Source organism: Urocitellus parryii, chromosome 10 (assembly GCF_045843805.1).
Source record: "Urocitellus parryii isolate mUroPar1 chromosome 10, mUroPar1.hap1, whole genome shotgun sequence".
In the NCBI taxonomy this organism is placed as follows: domain Eukaryota; kingdom Metazoa; phylum Chordata; class Mammalia; order Rodentia; family Sciuridae; genus Urocitellus; species Urocitellus parryii.
The window spans coordinates 70256834-70264852 of NC_135540.1; positions in this window are offsets into that span (position 1 = coordinate 70256834).

The window sequence follows — 8019 nt, forward strand, 5'->3', positions numbered from 1 at the left end:
ATTTCTTCTGTCTGTAGTTTTTCAAAATAAATGGGTGCTGTACTTTGTCAAATGGTTTATCTGCAACTATTGATATTATCATGTGATTCTTGTCCTTAAGTCTATTTTTATAGCAAATTACATTTATCAATTTCTGTATGTTGAGCCAAACTTACGTCTCTGAGATAATACCCACTTGATCTTGATGCACTTTTTAATGTTTTTGTCAACATTGTCAAGATTTTCTAGCTTATTGGGATATAAATTTTCAAAATAGATTCTGTGGTGATTTTTCCTTTTTCATCCTGAATTTTTTTTTTGCCTTCTTTCTTTTTGTTAGTGTTTATCAATCTTGTTTATCCTTTCAAAAAACCAATTCTTTCTTATGTTGATCTCTCCGATCTTTTTTTTTTATATTCTCAATTTCATTGATTTCTGCTCTGGTTTTAATTATTTCCTATCTTCTTCTGATTTTGGTATTGGTGTATTTGTTCTTGTTTTTCTATGACCTTGAGATGTAATGTTCGATTATTTATTTGGTATCTTTCTATTATTATACTATATGAGCTCAATGCTATGAACTTAGAGATTTTGATATGTTGTATTACTATTCTCATTTACTTGTAATTTTTTTAAATTTCTCTTCTGATTTCTTCTACTGTGCATTCATCATTCAAATGTGTAGTATTTAATCTCCTGGTGTTAAAGTGGATTTTTTAAAAAAATATTATCATTGATTTCTAACTTCATTCCTTTATGATCTGATAGAATGCAAGGTATTGTCTCTATTTTGCAAAGATTTGCTTTATGACCTAAAACATGGTCTATTTTAGAAAATTTTCCACTTGATGTTAAGAATAAGAAAGTGAAACAAGTCATTGATTGATGAAATATTTCATGGATGACTATTAGTTCCACTTATAAATTTTATTTTTTAATTCTGTAAAATCCTTATTTAGTTTATGTTTGAAGGATCTATACAGTGATGATAAAGGTGTGTTAAAATCACCTAGTATTAGTGTTTTGTTGATATATAATATTGATTTCATTTTTTAAATTAAAAATTTTGTTTGTTGGATGTATGTAGATGCTCTTTTGTTTGGGGGACTAATATTTACAATCATTATGTTTTTGATATGCTCCCTTAAGCAGCATGAAGTGACCTTCTTTTTCTCTTCTGATTTATTATGTCTTAATGTCCACATTATCTGATATGAGAAGAGCTGCCCCTGATTGTTCATGAGTACAGTTTGAATGGTATGTCTTTTTCATCCTTTTACCTTCAGTCTGTGGATGTCTTTGCCTGTAAGTTGAGTCTCTTGGAGACAGCATAATGTTGGGTCCTGCTTTTTAATCCAATCTGCCAACCTGTGTCTTTTTTTTTTTTTTTACATTCCATATTGTACCTTTATTATCATAAAGTTCTTAAGCACTCAATGTGGTTAAGAAATATTTTAGGCCACTGCCAAAGGGGAAGTGAGCTGAGGCTGGAGCGATGGCCCTGGTTTGGTGCCCGTGGCCACCGCCGCCGTCGCCACTAGCACGTCGGGAGCAGCTGCGGCCCCAGCCAGAATGGGGGCCGAAGTCGCGGCTGGAGTGGGAGCGGCGTGTGTGAGTAGCTGAAGTCGCCCGTGTCGCAACACCTCAAACTCAGCCGGAGCGCTTCAGGTGGGGGGAGCGACGGTCGCCCCCTGAGTACTGCCCCCCGCCCCCCGGCCCAGACAGCAGGGCTGGGGTCTCCCAGGCACCTGACTAGCTGCTGTCGCGCCAGGCCCTCCGACCCAGACTCCCTTCAAACTCTATTAAGACCTTGGAACTCAGAAAGGATAAGAACACTGCATAAAGACATAGGGGTAGTCACTGATGGGGACCTTCATTCCCACGCAGATCCACCTCAGGCCAGGATCCCTGCTCCTTTTCCTACAATGCCATTCCCTACACGGCACAAACAACTTGGACGGAAGTTCAAAGCAATGTTTATCTTTAATATGTGGAGGCAAGAGAGATTTCCAAATTACAAAAGTAAGCAACTGCAGTACTCAGAGCAACTTTGGAGGTAGCCTTATCAAACCTTCTAATTTTTCAGAGATTAACATAGGAGCTTAGAGCAGTTAAGGGGTTTTATTCATTGTTGAGTATAGTTATGGACAGGCTAAATATAGTCTTATTTTGTTTAATTTTGTCTTTATGAGGGTTCTTACCTGCAAATATACTTGAGAAGGTTGTAATTCACCACTGGCAAACTCTTCACCTGCTTTGCTAATTCCTTAACACCCTGAGTACAAAGAAGAAGAGAATTAATGTCATCTATGTATTGGTCTTGTTATTAAAGTAAGTAGAAAATAGCAATATTGTTCTTTATTTCAGCACCTATTATCAGTGAAAGAGTCTTTCCTGAAGATGTTCCACTGTTATGGGGAATATTTTAGAAATATTTTCAGAAATGTATAAGTATTTAAAATATTTCCCATAACTGCAGTCAATATAGTACAATAATGTGCCAATCAATCATGACTACATATAGGAAGGTGGTCCAAAAGATTATATCATCCATCTAATGATGGTATGGGCATCTTAGTTTGTATATGTACATGTTAAGGTATTTACACAATGATGAAACATATTAAAGATGTTTCTCAGAACATATCCCCAGTGTTATGTATTATTTGTAGAGAAACAGACTTAAGTGAAGCTCTTTTAACATTTTTAACAGTTGTTCACAATGACTGATGAGTTTTCAACTCATTAGTTGAAAACAAAAAATAGCATTGTTGTAGTGAAGGTCCTTCCCATTTTCACCATGCCTAGAAGGTTGATAAACACATGCCTACTGACTATTCAATCTCTCTGGATTGGTCATGCCTACAGTATATCATTAGTTGCGACACAAAGAGAGTTGGAAAGCCTGATCTTCCTGGAAAGTTCACAAGGGATTAATTTATTCTGTTCTCATGTAGAACTTCCTCTAAAATGTAAATGGCCCTAGAAAAGCCAATTGATAATGCAATCTGATTTCTTCTTCCTGTAAAGGGTCAGTTAGTAAGTATTTTAGGCTTTACAGGACACATGGTCTCTGTTATAACTACCTGAGTATTCTGTTATTATACAAAAACAGCCACAGTTGATATTATGAAACAACAACAAAAATAAAATTGCATTTGTAAAAACAGGCAGCAGTTTTTGACAATTATGGCAAGAGAGTTCAATGGAAGAAAGAAGAGTCTTCAAAAAAATGGTGCTGAGACTATTGGATATCCACATGCAGAAGAATAAAGTTGGCTCCTTTCCCTGCATCATAACATGAGCTCAAAATGGAACAAAGATCTCAGTGTAAGAGTTGAAGTTACAAAATTCTTAGAAGACCATAGAGGAGTAAATATGACTTTTTCTTAAACACAGGCTTCTTAGACATGACACAAAAAGCACAAATGACCAAATAAAAATAAATAAAATACATGAAATACTTCATCAAAATGAAAAAGGTTTTATGCTTTAAAGGACATCATCAGGAAAATGAAGAGATAATAATTTAAATGGGAGAAATATTAGCAAATCATATATCTGATAAGGAACATGATTTAACTATATAAATTCTTACAACTCAAAAATAAGACAAATACAGTTGGTCCTCCATATTCATGGATTCAACCAACTGCAGATTAAAAATGTTAGGAAAAAAATGTATCTGTACTGAACAGTACTGACATTTTTCTTATCACTGTTCCCTAAACAACACAGAATAACAACTATTAGCACAGCATTTACTTTGTACTATGTACTACAAATAATTTAGAGATGATTTAAAGTACACAGGAAGCTATGCCTAGGTTATATGCAAACACTACACCATTTTATGTAAAGGACTTGAACATTCATGGATTTAGGTATCTGCAAGGAGGCCTGGAATCAATCACCTGAGAGACTGGGATGGTTGTAATGCAATTAAAAATAGGAAACTAATCTGAATAGATATTTTTTTCCAAAGAAAGTATATAAATAGCCAATAAACACCATGAAAAAATATTTAGCATCATTAGCCATCAGGAAAACGCCATTCAAACCTCAATGATACACTCCTGACATGTATTAGAATGTCTATGGTCAAAAAGACAGATAATAGTAAGTGATGACAGAGATGTAAAGAGATTGGAATCTGCACACATGCCTGATGGTAATTAAAAATTCACACTCTTTTTGGAAAAAAAATAGAGCTACATATGGACCAGCAATTCTATCTTTAAGGTATATATCCAAATGAAATGAAAACATATTTCCATGCAAACCTTGGCACATAAATGTTCATAGTAGCATTATTGCTAATAGTCAAATAATGGAAATTTAAAAACTGATGAATGAATAAGAAATAGAATACTGTTTGGAAATTTTAAAAATGAAATACTGATAAATGGTACAATGTGAATGAACTTTGAAAAAGACGAAAAAGCCTAGTCACAGAAAACAACATATTGAATGATCTTGTTTATATAAAATGTCCAGCAGAGGCATACCTGTAGGGGAAGAAATTAGATTAGTATTTGCCAAGAGCTGGGGAAAGGGGAATTCACAGAGGCTCTGAGATTTGTTTTAGGGAAATAGAAATTTTGTAAATATTCTAAAATTGAATTTTAGTGCTGGTTGCACAACTCTGAGAATATATAAGTACTGAATTATAAAGTTTAAACCATTGATTTATAGTACGGTAATTACATCTCAATAAAGCTGTTTTTAACAAAAATAGGCAGGAAGTAGGATTTGGTTTATAGGCCATTATTTGAGATACTTTGGAGGTACTCAACAAAGGAGGTTATGAAACAAGGTGCCCGTGTTCTTCTTGGAAGATATGACCTAATGTAGGACCATGAATCAACCCTTTAGGGGAGCCAAGTGCCATAAAGCACTGATTTCATTCATTCAGCCACATTCTTCTTTCTGATCAGACAGGGAACAGAAATGGGACTTGAGTTGTGCATAGAAGGTCTAAATGTGTGTGATGAAGAGAATGGGGGAAATGTCCAAGAATAGGACAAGAGGAAAATTGCAAATTAAATAGTAAAATCACAGACAAAACCTGCATGCCAAAGCTTATTAAAAACAAATGCATCAACTTACCGCTTCCTCTTCCTTGCTGAGCAGCTTGGCACATGACAAGAAATCTTCATACTTAGCATATGGAATAACTGGTTCTGGAAGTTCTCGAAGATACAGTTTAAGGAGTGAGGCCACCGTGTGCACGTCCATGTTGCTATGGAGACAGAAGTTGAAAGGTATTTTAGGGGGTAACTTTATATCATTTAGTTTATTATTATTATTATTATTAGTGTGAAATATATGCCAAGGAGTCCCAATTCTATCTAAGTTTGCAACTGAATTAGTCAATCCAGTTTCCAGGGAGCACACACTTTTGTAATGTCTATTAGACGCCACCAAGGGTGGGAAAGAGAGAGTGACAAGACACTTTCAGACTCCTTCACGTGGTGTGAAAATAGTTGAAAGTTCAAGCATTTTGCTTAGGTGTGTATTTTTTATTTGTTCTTTTTAGATACACATATCAGTAGAGTGAATTTCAGCATATTATACATGATGTGGAGTTCCACTCATTGTGTATTCATATATGAACGTGGGAAAGTTATATCTGATTCATATGTGTATATTGGATGGCAAGCAAAAGTGTTAGCTTTGGAAAACTATGAGAATATATCAGGCCACAAAATATAATACACTTTACAACAAATACCAAATTTATGTTTGTGTATGTTTGTATTCTGTGTTAGAATTCATTACTTCTGAATCCTGACTTCATCTCTCAAAATGTTGAACTCATTTTAGGGAGACATTGGTGATTGGTTCCAGATACTTGAAGCTTAGTATGACACACTTTTTAAGCACAACTCATTATGAAGATGTTGGCTCTCAGCATAATTGCTTGTCTACTATTCTAAAAGAGTTGGGAATTCTTAGATCCCTCTAGAAAGAGAAAGGAAATCCTCTGAAAATAAACAATTACAATTTTAACATATTCTTTACATAACTCATATAATTTATATTTATCCCCTGCAGAACACCAGAGTGGCAGGATAATTTACTGAATGTGAATGTATATATTCTTCTCTGTATTCCCATTCCATGTTAATCCATGAATATGGATAACAGGAAAGAGGGGAACCAAACTGTTTTTGAGTGGGAGTTATTTATTTGGGGGGGGGGAAAGAAGCAGGTTGAATAAGTGAGGCAGGAAATGTGGTAGTGAGTAAATCAGGGGATTCTGTAAGAAGTAAAAGCTTACACCATACTCCCAGTTTCAGGAGTGGGTAAGACCCTGGAAGGCTCTGCCTTTAGGATAGAAGCTGGGATGCAGCACTAGGGAGTACTCTCTTGTCCCAATGGTGATGCCATATGTATGAGCTAGGACAATGTGCCTCTCAGTTCTCAATTTTGAACTCATGGATTGATTTCATCAAGTATTTACTGCGTATCTATTCTGTGTTGGACACTATAGAAAACACAGTGGCTAGGGTCTCAGGAATTAACAAATAAAGGTATTTTTCAAGCCTGCTTATAATTTATAATTTAGGGGGGCAGCAAATATTAAGCCAATGATAATATACTATGTAATTATAGAGTTGTAGTGGGTGGTAAGAAGGAAAACTATAGGATGTTGTTTAATAACAATAGAGGACTAACCAGGCATAGGGTGGGCTTCTCTGAGGAAATGAGGCTTGGACAAAGATTAGAAGGGTGTAGTAGAGTGAACCGAGAGCAGAAGGACGGAGAAGTGCATTACTGCTTAAAGAAAGGAAGGGAAACAGTTTGAAGAGGGAGGCAGCCTTGTGCCCTTAAAGACCTGTTAAAGACTGGGAAATTCAGAGCCTCCAATGGGGGTGGATATGGTTAGAGTGGCAGGGAGCAGCTTCATGAGCCACAGAGCTTTACCTACCTGGGGACAAGCACTGAGGTTTTTTTGTGTGGGTGTTAGAGTCTGTCAGAATAAGCATACCATGAGTGATTTTGAAGATATTAAAATGATGATTTGATCTAATGGGGCATGTTACATTAACTTTATGTTTCTAACAAATAAGTATATTTTAAAAAATTGTCAATGGTAAGGCAATATCAATAAAGAGGTTCTCTTAAAGATTTGTGAATAAAAATCACATCTCAAGGACCTCTTGAAATCTAGGTTCAGGCTTATTAATTTCCAAAAATAATTTCTAATTTTTTTAAAAAAGATGGACCTATAATAGTTTCAGTAGTAAGACAAAAAAAATTCATATATGTTGTTGTTTACTGGTAAAGCTGTCCATTTCACGAGTATCCAAACCTTCTATGTCTCTGTTCCTATATAGTAAAGTGCCTGGCTTGAAAGAGCAGTCACCAGGAGTAACAAAATTGCAGCCTGAGGCAGGAGAGGCAGTGCAATCAAATGTTCCAATAAACTACTTCCACTTTTTGACTTCACTCTAATTCAACCTACTGTCATGACTGGATGGGATCTGTTTTGCCTCTAGATTCAATGACAAAATGTTGCTAAAGTTATAAGAAGGGAGAGAGAAAAATATAAAATCAAAATACAAAATAAGTACATATATATTTCAATATGTTGAGTGTGTTATATATAATTTATATTTCTATATAAACACTATGTTAAATATTTATGAGTAAATGCAATAAAGAAAGAATATAATAAAGAAAAAAAAGGAACATATTTAACAGGAAATCTGTTTTAGAATTTCTTTGACTATTTATTCATTCCATTCACTTTCCTGGAACACACTGTTTTTATGTTAATGTCCTGAATTCCTTCCTCTATTATTTCGCTTCTGAAGAAGGGAAACATTTTGGTGTTGAGAACATTCGAACACTAGGTGGCAAGCTTGCAAAGTTAGACTGTGAGGCCCGGAGAAAATTGTGAAGGATGGAAGGCAGCAGAATCATTCTTCCTCTACCAGCAACGTTCTTAACACCAAAGCTGCAATGATGTTCCAAGAATTAAAACATTGGAGCTATGAATCAAAGTAAGAGAGATGGAGTGGGATGATTATT